The 17,368-nt window shown below is 43.4% G+C and overlaps 1 long non-coding RNA gene across 1 annotated transcript; it reads left to right on the forward strand.

Moving 5' to 3' along the window:
* The first annotated feature begins 2,891 nt into the window (after positions 1–2,891).
* Positions 2,892–7,166, forward strand: LOC123426263. The gene is made up of 2 exons (XR_006622126.1): positions 2,892–3,301; positions 5,279–7,166. It is a non-coding gene; the product is annotated as an uncharacterized LOC123426263 (long non-coding RNA).
* The last annotated feature ends 10,202 nt before the right edge of the window (positions 7,167–17,368 follow it).

A 17,368-nucleotide genomic window follows, 5' to 3' on the forward strand; every position in this document is an offset into this window, starting at 1 on the left:
TCATCATCAAGTTCGATATAATCATCATCAAGAATTCTTTCCTTGAGACCACTCAAGTCTGGGTAACCAAAGAATCTACCAATGGGGTAGCATGTAACAGGAATTTCAATTACAGACTGCTTCGCAGCCTTGGCAATCTAAGACTCAATAAAATAACCAAGTAAACGAGTCTCATCAATAGTAGTAGAAGCATCATCCAAAGTATCACACATAGTGACGGACTCGGAAGAAGCAACATGTGGTGGTGGTGAAGCAAACTTACTCATAATGGAAGGTGAATCAAGCGTAGCACTAGTGCTAAGAACAATACCTTTTCTTGTAGAGGATGGTAAAATCGGAACCTTGGGGTCTCCTTTCTTACCCATAGCAGATAAATGCAGCAAGCAAAATAACTCCAAGTAGACTTGTAAATAAAGTTATGCTCCCCGGCAACGGCGCCAGAAAATAGTCTTGATAACCCACAAGTGTAGGGGATCGCAACAGTCTTCGCGGGTAAGATAACCCAATTTATTGATTCGACACAAGGGGAGCCAAAGAATATTTATAAGATTTAACTGTAGAGTTGTCAATTCAACCGCACCTGAAAGATACTTGCTTGGCAACGAAATGTTAGTAGCAACGGTGATATGGAAGTGATGGTGGCAACGGAAATAATGGTGGAAATGCAATGAAAGTAAAACAGCAAAAGCAAAGCAACTTGTAACCAGCAAGATTGAAACACTATAGGCTAGGGAGATGGATGCTTGGTCATGGATGGAAGATATCATGTATTTAACTTGGGGCAAGGCACAAAGAAAAGTAATGATCATCTAGGCAAATATCATAGATTAGGCATGTATCCCAAGGTAGTCGTGCGTGCTTGCAATAAGAACTTGCACAACATCTTTTGTCCCGCCATCCCACTACCAACGGGGCCAAAAGGAACTTATGGAGATTCAGGTGCTCGTGTCAAAGAGCACCGGAACAAAGCATTAACAATGAATGGATACATGGAATCCTCATATTATAGTCTATCCCCTTTGGTGTCCCAAGCTGTCACCATTGGGATCGGCGGTTTCGGACTATAATAGGTGCATATTACTCATAGATAGGATCAAGAACACAAATATATTCATGAAAACATAATGGGTTCAGATATGATATCATGGCACTCGGGCCCAAAGGGACAAGCATTAAGAGTAACAAGTAGTAGCAAAGATGATAAACATCATAGTAGATGATAGGCAACATGCCCCCAACAATCTGACGAACTATTACATGATCTAACTCATCCAATCCCTACCATCCCCTTCATCTACAGCAGGGAAGTACTCACACATGAAAAGGGAAGTCATGGAAGGGTGATGGAGTGGCTATGGTGATGAGAATGGCGACGATTTCCCCTCTCCGGAGGCCAAGGCAGTCTCTAGATTAGCTCTCTCGGAGAAGAACCGAGGGTGGCGGCGGCTCTGTATCGAGGACTTGGAAAACGACTTATGTTCTAGAATTTCTCCGTCTCGGGTAAAAATAGGAGCCAAGGTAGGGAACCAGAGGAGGTGGGCCCCACCCAGGCGGCCTCCCTGCGCGGCTAGGGGGCAGGCTGCACCATCAGGTCACCTGGAGGCCTCGTGACCCCCCTGTGGCCCATCTTCTGGCCAAGGGTTCCTCCTGGTGCGTGTATTTTCTCTTTTTTCATTGGAATTTTCCAGGACACCTAAAAATCAATTTTCCTGCACACAAGAAAACCATACAGGCAGCTTTGCTGAAAACAGCGTCAGTCCGAGTTATTTTCGTTCAAATCATGCAAGAATGAGGCCAAAACAATAGCAAAAGTGTTTGGAAAAGTCGATACGTTTGAGATGTATTAGAGAGGCAGTGGCGTCGATCGGTTTTCCGTGTTCTCGGCCTCTTCGGAGGCGTAGCCGAGCATATGGGTTAAGTCTTCGATAGTGGCTACCAAGTGGGTGGTGGGTGTGATGTAAAATTCCCTGTGGCCTGCCACAAGACCGAGTCGAGCATAGGTCGAGGATGGGTCATCCGTAATGTTCATTCTCTGGATCGGGGCCAGCATCTCATTCAATAGCGAGAGTTCTGTCAGACTAGTCTTCTGAATCCTTGCGGAGTTGATCTCCGGCACGTAGACACACGGAGCATGCTCGGCCAAGGTTGAACCCTGGTCTTTGGACGCTTTAATAAGATCTGAGCTCAAAGCTGAATTCGAAGTAAGACTGGACCCGGTGAAGGGGTTGGGCAGGAGGCCCGAAGTTAAAACTTCGTAGTTTCCACGCTCATTGGGTGAGGGTGCGAGCCCTGTAAGGACCAAATCACCCCACGCATCAACGACATATTCTAGGTTGCCAAACCTGATCTTTTTCTCTTGGGCGAAGCCGGCGATCTGGTCGAGGTGACCAGCCGCATTGGCATGTAGACTAGTGCTTCCAAACATGAAGCGCTGGCCGGTGATAATCCACAAGTGCAAGGAATCATTTAGCACTTTCCAAAGATTGAAGTGGTAAGTATGGAGTGTCGAACCCACAAGGATATAAAGGTAAGATCAATATTATCTCAAGTCCTATCTGCCAACGATACAACCCTACATACACCGAAAATTTGCTTCTATGTAGTAACGAGAAATCAAACTACGTTGTGGGTATAAAGGGGATAGCTTTGCATGATATCGGAGACTAAAATATGAAAATAGTTGCTGCACTAAATAGAGTTAGAATTACACTCTTCAAGAGAGAAGCGCTAGGCGCTCATTGGGCTATGCCACGTGGGCAGCAGGGACCGACGAACACCTGTTTTGGCAAGGGAATTGTTGGGCGCTTGTTTGCTGGTTGGCCCACGTAGAAAGTTGCTGATCGGGCTGGATTTCTTAATAGAGAAGGAACCCTCCCCTGATACACCCTCCCCGTCCCACATGATCCCCTTTCTCATTTCTCCCATGCCACCTCCTCTTCTCCATCTCTCCTTCTTCTTCTCATCTCTTGCCTCGTCTCCTAACCCCTCTTCCTCTCAAATCACGAATCCGAATTCGTTGAGGTGGCTGGCAGGGGCTCTAAGGTCGATGATGCCAACGAGAAGGCAGAGCGATAGGACGAGTACTATCGTGCTGGGTGGAGCGGTGGTCGGAACGGGTCACCAGCGTGAGAATATGGGGCAAGGATGAGGCCCCTTCATTTGGCCAAGGTAATATCAACACGTCGACCCCAGCCACCTGAATGACGAAGCTGTCATCGACCAGATCGCAAGTTGTACTCAATGGATGGCAATTGAAGACCTCCCTTTTGGATCAAGGGCAGGCACACGTGACTAATCCATGGTTGGCTCACACACATCTTTCTTTGTTCATGGATACTCTAAGTTTCAGATTTCAGACATTGAATTAAATGAATATGCATGTGTTGTTGCATGAAATGATGCAGATCAATGTTTATAGTCAATATAGTTCTGTCGATAATTCCCATTGACTGTATGCAGGCTCCTCTTTAGAAAAGTAGGTTGTTCAACTATTGTTCAATACTCTTTATATAATGGTGGTAAGATGACAAGGATATGCTAATGGATTTTTTCTTCTTTGCCATAGTTGAAACTATGCAGTCTCAGCTATGGCCTTGGGAGTCCAACAAAAAAAGTGTGGCCTAAATTATAGATAATTTCATTCATCTCGCCTCTTTTTTAGGTGGCAGATTCTGATAGATTTTTGTGAGCTTCGCCATGGTTTTCTCTTGCATGTTGGAATTATGCCGAACTATAACATTTTTGTGGTACAGAGCTTTTCTTTGATTGTACTTGTTCATTGTAGAACAGTGGCATCCAATTATCTTGTTATATTCACACTCCCCTTTGGGGGCAGGTATGGTCAATGCTTTAGGTTTGCACCTCCTCCTGCATCCCTGAAATCCTTTATGTATTTTGCCTCCTGTCATGGAATGGGAGATAAAATCATCTATTGGAGTTAGTGGTCAAATCAGCCTAGAAATTCATGGTTAGCTACATCTAACTAGATGATTGCATTTGGAGGTAGGATGAAGTTAGGTTGGTCTCTTCCCTTGAAACTAATTAGCTATGTCATGTCCATGACTAGTAGATTATATAAAGAGATAGGTTGAGGTTTCACTGGTCAAACTATCACTTTGTGTTAGGCTGATACAAACAATATTTGTTTAGTTTATACAAAGGTTACCCGACAATTTCATCTTGCTTTTTGGAAATATTAGATGATATAAGTAGTGGAACAACTATCTTTATGCAAGCAAGAGTGCACACCTCCAGCTTAGACTTAGAGGTGTGTGTCATGTGTTTCGGTCTAACAGAAACACACACAAAAAAAATCTATTTCGCATTTTTGGACAATTGCGTGCACCTTGCACACTTACAGCATGACCTGGGATGGAAATGCGGAATGCAAATGCATTATAGGAACATGTATAAATTATGAGTTGCTTTTTGTTCGATCAACATTGTTCCTCTGTATGCTACATGGTTATTGATTTGGTGATTATTCATAATTTAATTTTGTCAGTACTTACATGATTAGTGCTTTTGTACATCCTTGTTGTGAACAACCACACTAGCAGAGAAAAGCTTGAAGGCAATTCAAAGTTTACTGAAAAGGATTAAGATGGTCAGATTTACAAGATGCTTCATATGTTGGATCAAATTCTGAATATGATCTTTGTGTGTTCCTTTTTGAATGACTATGTTCTAAAAAAGAACAAATAGTTGAGTAGGGCGTTTTGGAGCTCGGGCTCCATGGAACCCTGTTTTTCAAAACCCCAAAATACATCAAAATTCATATTTTTATATTTCAAAAAAATCTGAAACATAATGGATATACATGAAGGCATAACACACATGTGTGCAAATTTTTAGAATAAAATACGTTGAAACAAGGTCTGTGCAAAAAGACAAAATTGTGGTTTTAACAAATGATACTATTCATCACAAAAGTCCATGAATTTGTTCTTTTTGCACATATCGCATCTTATGGTATTTCATCCTGAATTTTTGCATACATATACATTTCATCCTTGTGTACTTGCATATTTTTCTAGAATTTTTTGGAACCAAAAAATTGAATTTTGAACTTTTCAAAAATAAAGGGTGCCATGGAGCCCGAGCTCCAAAAGGCATTTTCGCTAACAGTTCCTTTATAATGGCACCGGCATGATGGTTGAGAGCTGTTATTTTTTGTTTGAGTCCTCCCCAATACTATTCTTTCATTCTCTCTCATGTTTCTGAACTCTGAAGTTAACATTCTGTGTTCTGATTCTATACTTTCAACTCCTAATTTCAGGTGAGGTATCATTGTGTGTTCGTATCTCGTTTGAGAGATAGTTATGAGTTGACAATTGCAAGTATGGAGCCACTTTCATGTGATTTAACTTCCACTTCTCTGAGCTTCTCATTTTTGTTTAATTTAGACAGAGTATGACCATAACATGCGATTTATAGCTAGATAGTTCTTCCGATCTGATCAATATTTCCTATGTAAACCACCATATGTCAATTCTTCATTGCATTCGTTGATGTTTTTCGTATTTCTACTTGTTTCCTGATTTCCCTTTTCTCAATAATATGAACCTCCATGACAGGTGTGGATATCGATCATGAATCTCTCCTTTCACATCAGATTATGTTTCATCTAAAAAGCTTAGATATTCTTATTCCATCTATTCCGGCTTAATGGCTACATGCATCGTCCAGATGTAGAGGCCGGGTGTATATCCTCCTTTTCTAAAAACTAAAAGAAATATTCTAGCTTAATACATATACCTAGTAATTAAGCAAAGAATTAATGCTTATTTTGTTGAATAACTACAACTTTTATAATGAAAGGAAAAGCTTTTGGAGGTTCTTGCTTCTCTCTAGAGCTATATTTGTAAACTTTGTTTCAATTCTTGTTATATCCTAAATCTTGCATGTGGTCCAGAACAAATGATGGATTATTATGTACCTTTTATAACATGTGACAAAGTAACATATACTAGAGTTCAATGTTAATACATCAAGGAGAGCCTAATAGAGTCCTTCTCTTTTGCTTGATTTGTTTATTTTATTTGTATTGACACATAGTTTATTTTGGTTGCTTAACTCGGTATTTTGTTCAAACTTCATGTTACTTGAGCTAACTGTAGAGCATTATATTGCTTAAAGTAAAACAAGATAAAACAAATTTTATTGATGTGTTAGTTTTGTACCAATTCATTTATATGAAGTCAAGTGCTTATTGTTAGAGATTTATTCTGAGTTACACGAAGTTGCTTAATTTGGGGGCAGCATGTGGCTGAGTGTCTCTGCATGATCTTGAACTAGAGCGTGCCATCATAGGCATCATCAATAAAAAAATTGCTCGTGAGGGTTCTCGCTCCAAATGTTTGAGGAAAAATGGATCAACTTATGAAACATTTATGGATATCCAAATTTTACATTTTTGTAAGTCCAGCTGATTACCTTTGTTTGTTTTATAGATTAAATAATGTATTAGCAGCAACACCTCTTTATTGCCAGGTTATATGCATTGGTTTATGCTTGTGTTGTCATGTTTTTTTCCTATCACACTGATTGGGGAACCGGGATCACATATTCCTCTCTACTAGCTAACTAACTAGAAATTTACTATGTGAATGTATGTCGCATCACTTCTTCATATCATGCTCTTTGAACTAGTGAGACATTTCCTTCACACGGTACAGGAAAGATACCACGCCTCCTTTCTTATTTGAAATAAGAGTAATTATTTTATTTTATGATTCATTTGACACTATTGAGCGGGTTTTTATGAATGATTCTATAACTTGCTAGTAATTTGAATAAAAGGCAAAATGTATCGTTGATATGGCTATTCATTATTCCATTTGTGAATTCTTTTCCAGATCAAAGAGAAGGTTTATGCACCTCTATTATGCTTACAGAAAAAGGCATCACAAGGCTATGGATTTTCTAGGGTGGGCACATTCGCTCTTTGGTCTTCTGGTGCAACATTGTTTGTGTTGTCGAATTTTGGCTTTTGGCTCCTCGTGTAGCGCTATCGTAAATAAATAGACCAGTTAGATGCATTGTGTCCATTTGTGCTTTGGGTAAATAAATGAAGAAATTTAGAAAAATATATATTATGTTCTTTTTGATTCATCTTGTAAGATTGTTACCTTTCTATTAATATAGACGTACTGCCTTGCTTTGCTTGTTTTGTTTTATGAGTGAATGATTTTCCGCTGTTGTTTTATCATGTATATTCTTTAACAATCGGTGTTTCTTTGGATTCTATAGACACGTATACAAATCCATCAACTAGATTAGTGCGCGTAGATACGCAGAGGAGGTGCGCCAAGGATGCGCCCCTACCACTAGTATATTACAAATATCGAGTGTGGAATAATGACGGTATGGTGTGCGAAATCATCTTAGGCAATTGATAAAAAGATCAGTAACCATTCTTGCAATTTTATATGAGGGAGAGGCATGAGCTAACATACTTTCCGTACTTGGATCATATGAACTTATGATTGGATCTCTAGCAAGCATCCGCAACTACTAGAAATCATTAAGGTAAACTCAACCATAGCTTTAAACATCAAGTCCCCTTTACGCCCCTTACTTGGTTGTAAGCTTATGTCACTCTAGCCACCCATTATAAGTGAATTATGAACATATTGCAACACCCTCCAGCATGAATCGTTCATGTGTGCGCCTCACGGAAGGCACCTTAGTACAGCACCAAAATAAAACATACGCTCAAACCAATCAAGATCATCAACCAACCCAAAGGACAACATAGATCTACTCGAACATCATAGGATGGCACCACATCATTGATTAATAATATGTGGCATGAAACACCATGTTCAAGTAGGGGGTTACAGCGGGGTGCGGGAGAGTGAACTGTTGAAAAGGGACGAGGAAGGTGATGAAGACGGTGATGTTGATGAAGACGATCACCGCGACGATGGCTCCCCCGACGGCACTTCGGCACCGTCGTAATAGAGGGGGAGAGAGTCTCCCCCTTAGGCTTCCTCATCAGTGGCCTCCCTCCATCTAGGGAGAGGTTATCCCTCTGGTCCTTGGCCTTCATGGCTTCCGGAGGGGCGAGAGCCCCTCCAAGATTTGATCTCTCTCTCTCTCTCTGTTTCTCCCCTGTTTTCGTTGTTGTTTTCTCGCCATTCATTGTTTCTTAAATATCCACAGATCCGTAACTCCAATCGGGCAGAATTCTAAGGGGGTTATATCGGGAAAATATATTTCTTGCAGCAAAAGAAGGGCCCCAACTGACTTAACGGTTGCCCATAAGCCATCAGGGCGAGTCCACCCCCCTGGCCGCACCCTGTTGGCATGTGAGAGCCTCACGCATCGTGCGGTGATGATTTTTCTTCCCAAAATTCGCATATATTCCAAACAAATATCCATAAATTTCTATCGCATTTGACTCTATTTGATATGGATTTTCTACGAAACAAAAAGCATACAAAAAATAAGAACTGGTATTGGGCACTTGGTAAGTAAGTTAGTCCCCAAAAATAATATAATACGTTGCCAAAAGTATATGAAAGTTGTAGAATATCAGCATGAATACTTCATAAATTATCGATACGTTGAAGAGGTATTAGTCGGGGACGAAGACATCCCTGGTGTGGTTGCTATTGTTGATGACTAAGCAAGTCATCGATCCTTCAGCGATCCCACAACGGACCTCTCAATGAAAGCACCAATATCATTGTCAAAACCAGCAAATCTCGGGTAGGGGGTCCCAGTTGTGGATCTTGGATCAATGGGGAAGTGGGAACATAGGGACAATATTTACCCAGGTTTCGGCCCTCTCAAAGAGGTAGAACCCTACATTATGCTTGATTATATTGATGTGTGTATAATGATTACAGAGTCGATCTACCACGAGATTAGATGAACTAAACCCTATATAGGTAGGATAATGATTCTATATCCTATGAATTAAAATCCTCCTGTTTATAGAGACACCAGGGGTACCTAGGGTTACATATGGTCAGTTACCATTAGGGTTACATGATTAGTGATAGTGTAGTTATCATGCTTTGTATCTTTTACTTCAATAAAGTGCCAAGTTGAAATTTTGCATCCAGTATACGAATTATCATTCTGTACTGGAACAAGATAAATTGCCAAAAAATACACTGTATTTCTATGAAATTTTTGTACATCATCCTCAATGTGTTGAATTTTGTGAGTTACAAAAGTATGAGCGGAACCCAAATCATTACAAATTGTTCTTTTAAAAAAAATATGTGTTTTACGTGCACATTTTGTTTGTTTTAGTATTTTGATATCTTATATTGTGGTATATAAATATTGAAAATGATATAATAAAGTAGGCATTATGTGAGAACAATTATTAATCTTATCTTAACATTACACAAGTGAATGATTTATTTTTGTTACACTAATGTATCTGATGAGTTTCATTAAGTTTTGTGAGATTAAAGTTTTCACGTTTTGGGTGAGATGAAGATAGAACGATAATAATGAGCAGAAATACCCTATGATTTGCGGTTCCCAAGTCACCCCCAAGGTAATATTGAAGGAAGAGTGAAGCGTCTAAGCTTGTGGATGCCTTGGGCATCCCCTCTTTCATCTTCAAAACTTTTGATATATCTTACTCAGAGCTATATTTAATTCGTCACAAAATATGTGTTTTGGTTGGAGCACAATTACCTTTTGTTGGGCTTTGCTTGCTGTTATTTACAACCATGTTTTCCAACTAAAAGTGCCAAGGTTTGCCTTGAGGATGTGTGAATTGCATGTTTGGTGTGTGTTGCGCAGAAATAAGAAACTTTTGTTGTGGTTTTTGAATTTTCATATTTTACTAGAATTTGGAAAAAAATTGAATTTTTTATAAAATATTATCATATGAATTGTTTATTACTTCCTAATTGTTCAGAAATTGTGGAGTTACATAAGTATACTATTGGAATTAATTTCTACATACTGTTCTTGTTAGACAGATCGATGTTGTACTTTTGTTATGTGCTTATCCTATAGTTTTCATGGATTTTATTAGTACATATAAATTATGGAGATAATACTATACAATATCAATGTTTGAAAATTTATTATACAACTTTTCTTGATAGTACATGATTTGGTGATCTATTCTTATGTGTACTAACCTATCTCATGAGTTCTTATTAAGTTTTGTGTCATGAAGTTTTTGATACCTAGGGAAAAACATGATATTAGAGGAATTAACGAGACATAAGAGATCAAGATTGGGCATGCCCAAGGTTACCCAAGCTTGGGGATGCCACATTAGGCATCGATCCCACCTCTCTTCATCAACAACTATTGGTTAGTCTAGGTTGATCCTTTGCTATTTGTTCACATGATATGTGTTATTCCTGGAGAGCCCTTCTATTTTTGTTTTGTTTACTTTTTAATATAATCTTAAGATCTGAATTTTTTGATTGGGAGAGAGTTTGTACATAACTACCTATTTAATTAACTACTCTTTGTTCTTCACTTATATATTTTGGAGTAGTTTATTGCTTAACTATTTTCTTTACTTATATCTTTAGTGTAATAAAAAAACAATTAATTGAATGTAATGTGCTTCATTTATTGTATATACATTGGCAAGTAAATATGCATCCACCATTTAATTTGTTAAAATAAAAGTGAGACTATGATAGTACATATCTTTAATAAAGTAAGGGAGATATATTATAATGATAATGAGCATAAGTTTTATTAATTTCAACCTATCACGTTATTGTGATAAGTATCTCCTTGTGAAGGACGGATGATTGACTTGGCACATGTTTACACATGTTTGATAAATTCCAAATTCAACCTCGATGGTATTAAAGATTTGTAGGTTATCACCATGATTATATTTTATCAATTATGTTACTATTAGGGAATGCATGATTGTGGTTTTTTTGCTCGGTAAAATCATTGTTCTGAGTCTTTTGCTAGCCTCGTCGTGTACTAAGCAAAAATATTGCTTGTGTGCATCCAAATCCTGAAAACAAGTTATGCCAAAAGAGTCCACCATATCTACCTATATATCGTATTACCCTTGCCGTTCCAAGTAAATTTGCATGTGACATCTCTAGAATTCCCAAATGAACATCTATTTTATGTGCTCATACAGCTCATGGAGCGATGGGGTAGTCAATATATTCCATGCTAAGTGTGTTTTACATGCGATGAGAGTTTATTCTCTTGTGAAATTTGTGAGAAATGCCGGTAATAGGGATGCCTAGTCCCACATAACTAAATAAATAAAATAAATAAAGACGGTCCCTCGAAAAGTGGAATTTGGCACGCACTCGTGGATTTGGCTAGCCATGGTTTGTGTTGGTTATGGTGGAGAGGGAGTTGTAAAAACATGGGAACCATCATTGACGTGTTTAGCATGGAAGATATTGAAAACCTCTGTCAGTAGACCTTTGATAGGAAAAGTAAACCTCTCAAATGAAATTATTTCTTTGTTTTAAGCAATGACCTATGGCAAATAAGAAAATCCCAACTTCCCTCTACAAAGGGCCTATATATTTACTATTTATGTTGAGTCAACTCCATCTTTCTTTCTTTTGGCACCACATATTGAGCATGGTGTCACTCTTAGATTTGCATGCATTCTTCTAAAAGAAATGAGTTGAGGGTTTAATAAGTGTATTTTTATCTTCAAATTGGTGTACCTAGTCCTCATCTTGAATTCATTAATTGCTTTATGTTTAAATAAAATCTTGAAAGGTTGCGAGAAACTTCATCACTACTTTATGCTATGTGGAACTTATTGGAACGATGCTAATTGTTAATAGAATATCCCTATTGTCGGTGCACTAATAATGGGATACCTAGTGACCCTGATTTATGCACGGGCGTTGGAAGCATCCCCAATCTCAAAACCAACACCAACAGTCCAAGATGCGTCAATGAGGTGTCGAGCCCTCGGATGGCTAGGTGGCTCTTGCTAGATACGTTGCACCACGTCGGAAGACATATTGCATCATGTTGACACCCGTCCACAAGCGTGTCAAGAACTCAAGCCACGGCCAGTTCATGGATGGCAGAAGCCTGTCGGGAACGCATCCTCGCTCGCCACCTAGGGCCGCATTAATGGCGCTCTGTCTTAAGTGCAAAAGTTAGGTATGATAGCACTTTTAGCTATCTGATCATGTCACTTTCCACTGTGGACGCCCCTTAAGCTATAAAAGGAGGCCCGAGGCAACCTAGCAAAGGATCCGGATCTTTGGGCATTTGAGCGCTTGGAGATTCAACACTTGGTAGATTAGGTTCCCGCGGGATTAGAGCCAAGTGTAGGCGTTCACACGTGCTAGCTCTCCCCGGCAACCCTTGTCAGGTCATAGCTCCGTGTGAACTTCATCTTCCCCAATCAATCCACCAAAGCAGGAGTGGGGTTTAACGCTTCACTGCGGTCCAAACCTGGGTAAAAAACCGAGTCTCATCGCCGTGATGTTTTTGTACTCTCTGCTCTTTGTGTGATACGACCTCCCTGCCGAACCACAAGAGGCCTGAAGGTCCCATAGGTGACCGTGTGCACATCTGCACTGACATCTTTGGCGCACCAGGCAGGGGGCATCGTTCCCACAAACCTGAGGATACGAGCAGCATACTGATCTTCATCGCGACTTTTCCCTTTTTGCGATGGCTCCCAAGAAGAAGACAGATGCAACCGCTCACCCTTCGACTTTGAAGGCCCAACGCTTGTAGCCACAGATGCCGCCGGCACCGCGGCGGCATGAGGCGACATGGGCACCGCAGCCGACACAGTAGACGTAGGAGGCACCGCTGTCTTGTCCCCTACGGTCGAGGTCAGAACGATGGGCGTCGTAGGCGAACAACAGCGACATCATAGCGAGCTCGCCCCTGGTGTCGTGAGCGAAAGGGACACTCAGGCCCCACGAATCTGCCGCATGGTGACCACGCTCGCAACAACGACACCTAGTCTGAGGGAAACCACGGTCCTCCAGCTGCGCCGGCCGCGGGCGCAGCTGCTGGGCGCACGCGTCGTCCAGAACAAGATGGAGTGCTGGGCGGGGCCGCGGATCCGCGCACCCAGCCTTCGCCACATCTGGCCACTACGTTGGCCGGCGCACAGCAACAAGGACGCAAGGAGGCTCCTCCCGGTTCCACCAGGTGTCGAGCCACGTCACGGTCTGCCTCTCTCCCCATGTCGAACATGGTCAAAGAGGCAATGGCGTAGGCCCAGATGCTGTTAAACTTCCCACCAGCGGCTGACAAGATGGACGAGTGGAGAGACACCATCCAAAGTTTCATCCGCTTCGCTGAAGCCGGCAAACCATAGCAGGCAGGGTCGTCCCATCGTCCACGAACGGCGACGGTGGCCGAAACATACGGTTGAGGTGGGGAAGCCACGCCGACGGTGCAATCCCCTCCTGGACAGTAAGCCCAAGGACAGTCGCGACAAGCTCCACGCAATGATGGGCTCGACGAGGCATCTATGGCCTCGACCGATCCACGCGACCAACGGACGGTCCTGGAAGACCGGCGGAAGGAGGACACGCGCACCACCATCGAACGACATCGGGAAGCACACCGTCAATCCGAGAAACGCGAGGCCGAAAACCCCGCGCCCAATGCTGGTGGAACTCTACCTTACGAGGTAGGGTGTCCCACCTTCACTCGCGAGTTGCGGCAGGTCCGCTGGCCATTGAATCGGGCTTTCAAGCCCGAGTTGTCGGAAAAATATGACGGGAAGCTCAACCTGGCGGAGTTGTTGAGCATCTACACGATTGGCGTCCAAGCCGCCGGAGGAAGAGTCGAGAAGGGGCTCGCCAACTATTTCCCTGTGGCGCTGAAGCCGAATGTGAGATCATGGTTGATGCACCTGCCAGAGAATTGCATTGTGTCCTGGGCTGACCCGTGGAACGAGTTCGTTGGCGCCTTCACGGGTGGCCACCAAGAGCCCGGACAGCCCAGCGACCTGCAGGTCCTCCCGTAGAAGGAGGGTGAAATCCTGCGAAAGTAGATCTAGAGATTCAGCACAGTACACCGCAATATTCCGGAGTTACACCCCACAGCCGTGATTGTTGCGTTCCACTCGAACATGCACAACAAGAGAATGCGGGCCAAGATGAACGTCAAACTCCAAAAGACCGTCAACAATCTGTACAAGTTGGCGGACAAGTGTGCTCGCGTTAAAGAAGGAAGGCGACTCCCGGAGAGGAAGCGGGCATCAAAGTCGACTCCGACGAGGACGGTGATGTCCCTGGATCGAAGGGGGAACTCTAAGAGTAATAAGAAGCACAAGGGCAAGGCAGTGTTGGCCGTCGAAGGCTCTGAAAGTCTCAGCGCCTGCAAGAAGGCGAAAGCCATGACCCCCAGCAAGGTAGATGCTTCGTGCGATGATTGACGGGAGTCCACCACAATAGAGAAGGCTGGAAAGTCTGACACACCATACTACAAGATCCACCGCACCAAGCGCCACGATCTCCACGAATGCCGCCAAGTCGAGCAACTTGCTGAGAAGCAGAAGGCTGAATACGAGAAGCGTGACAAGGAGAAGGGCCAAATAATGCTGCCGGGAAGGGCCGCGACGGCAAAGCAGGCGACCGTGGCAAGGACCCGCAGCAGAAGGAAAAGCCTTCCAGGGCCGCGATAGGAAAGAAGATGATGACATAAGTGACAACGAAGACGATGGGGAGGATTTAAGTGACGGGGAGTTCCAGAAGGCAACCGATGCCATGTGTGTTGACAGGGGTGCGTCCTTGCACTCCTCTTGCCGCTAGCTGAAACACTGGATGCGCGAGGTTAACACTATGGAGCCAGCGGCAAAGTCTGAAAGACCACTCAAATGGTCCCGCACGCCTATCATCTTCGACGAACAGGATAACCCCGACCGCGTTAGCATGGTCGGGTGTTTTCCGCTGTTGGTTTCCCCACAGTCTGCAACCTCAAGGTTAGAAAGATGTTAGTTGACAGTGGGGCAGGGATGAACCTGATTTCTCCTGAGGTGGTTAACAGACTGCAAATCCCCGACAATGAGCTAAAGCCGACGGGTTCATTCCAAGGGATCAACCCCGACAGAGGCCAGCCAAAGGGAAATATAACTTTGTCGATTACATTCAGTTGAGAACTCAACTACCGGACCGAAAAGGTCGTATTCGATGTGATTGAGCTCTCCCTATCATACAATGGATTCCTTGGGCGCCCAGCCTTGGCAAAGTTCATGGCGGCATCCCACTATGCCTACAATGTCTTGGAGATGTCGGGCCCCATGGGAGTAATCTCCATCCAGTCTGACAAGAAGGACGCCGTCATTTGCATAGATCAGATGTTCCGAGATGTGGTGCAGCCAAAACCACACGAGAATCTTCCCCTGCGAGAAGCCATAAGAAGAAGAAGAAGTCCAGTGGAAGCCCAGACAAGGACTCCGGGAAGCGCGCCTCCGCGGAGTGCACTGCAACTGTCGATGACCTTCCGGAGAGCTCCGTCGAACGAAGTCCAAGGTCTCCTACCCTATGACAAAGAAGGTCCTGGCAAGGGAGGATGGCTCTAATGGGATGTTCACCATCAGCGCCACCCTTAGTGACAAATAGGAAAACACGCTCGTTGCCTTTCTGCGGGTGAATGTCGATGTATTTGTCTAGCAACCTTCCGACATCCCTAGTGTTCCCAGAGAGGTAATTGAACACCACCTTGTTGCCTTCCCTCATGCCAGACCTATCAAACAGAATGTTAGGAAACAGGCCTTGGAGAGGCAACAGTTCATCACCGAGGAAATCAAGAAGCTAGAAGCGGCTGGTTTGGTCCAAGGAGTACTGCATCCAACGTGGTTAGCCAACCCGATAGTGGTACACAAGGCGAATGGGAAATGGAGGCTTTGTATTGATTTCACAGAATTAAACAAAGCATGCCCGAATGACCCATTTCCCTTGTCGCGTATTGATCGGATAGTTGATGCCACTTCCGGGTGTAACCGACTTTCCTTCCTGGATACGTACTCCGGATATCACCATATTTTGATGGACAAATAGGATGAGGAAAAGACCTCGTTCATAACCCCATGCGGCATGTATTGCTTCGTATGAATGCCCTTCGGGTTAAATAGTGTTGATTCTAGGATTACCAGGGTCGTGCAAATTGGATTTGGACCCCATCTGCACAGAAACGTGGCTCAATACATCACATATATTTCATCACATCCCTTTGGCCATATCACATCACAAAGCATACCCTGCAAAAACAAGTTAGATGTCCTCTAATTGTTGTTGCAAGTTTTACGTGGCTGCTATGGGTTTCTAGTAAGAGCGCGCCCACGTAAGCGGTACGGCTCTTCCCCGATAGCAGCGGTGGCTGCGGCGATGAAGGGATGTAGTAAGCCGTCACCGGACACAACACCGGGCGGCAGTACACAGTGACCTAACACCGAGGTGGAGGAGGAGCAGTACGAAGAGGACGATGGTGGGAGAGGGATTCGCCCCGAATCCAGGACCAGGATCCATTACGTGTGGACGCGTAGCCTCCTAGTAACTAATAGGACTTGGTTATTGCAATGCTAGAATCAAACATTCCAACACACGCGTGCCTCGATGATGGATGCTATCAGCGGATCTAGAAATAGCTGAGCACATCCAAGAGGAACCAATAGGAACAACAAGAAGGAGGTCAAATAAGAAAAGAACACAGAAGGAAACATAAAAGAACCATGAAAGAGCGCACCCACCGGCTGCTGATGAGTTCGTCCAGTTCAACCTGGCGTAGTAATTGAGAAAACTATAGTATTCCTATAATACTTAGAAAAAGTTGAGCTACCAAACAGGGCCGAACCTCTTTTTCTGACAGAGCAAGCGAAAGAAACGAGTCGGCTTCTAGATATTCTCAACAAACTCATCTGGCTGTTGGCACTCTCCATCTCGCGTCGCTTGGTACTGGCATTGGCGTGCACGACATTGGCGAGGCCGCACACGATGACAGGGAGCTCCAGCACGAGAAGAAGATGGCCACGCGGGTGCGCGCCAGTGCACGAACTCTGCCCTTCAATTTCTGAACCACAGAAGAAGAGGGAGGAGCAGATATGGATGACATAGTGGTCAAGACCAAGGATGAAGCTACCCTTGTGCAAGACCTAGAAGAGACCTTTGCGAACCTGCACAAGATCAACTTGAAGCTCAACCGTGAGAGGTGTGTGTTTGGTGTCCCGTCCGACAAGCTGCTTGGGTTCTTTGTGTCATAGCGAGGGATTGAAGCCAACCCCAACAAGATCAAAGCTATCGAGCAGATACAAGCCCCCAAGACAGTTAAGGACGTGAGACGCCTAACCGGATGTGTTGCTGTGTTGAGAAGATTCATCTCAAAATTTGTCGAACGGGCCTTGCCATTCTTCAAGATATTGAAGAAGGTTGGCCCAATGAAGTGGACCCCAGAAGCA

Source organism: Hordeum vulgare, chromosome 2H (genome assembly GCF_904849725.1).
Source record: "Hordeum vulgare subsp. vulgare chromosome 2H, MorexV3_pseudomolecules_assembly, whole genome shotgun sequence".
NCBI classification, from domain to species: Eukaryota; Viridiplantae; Streptophyta; class Magnoliopsida; order Poales; family Poaceae; genus Hordeum; species Hordeum vulgare.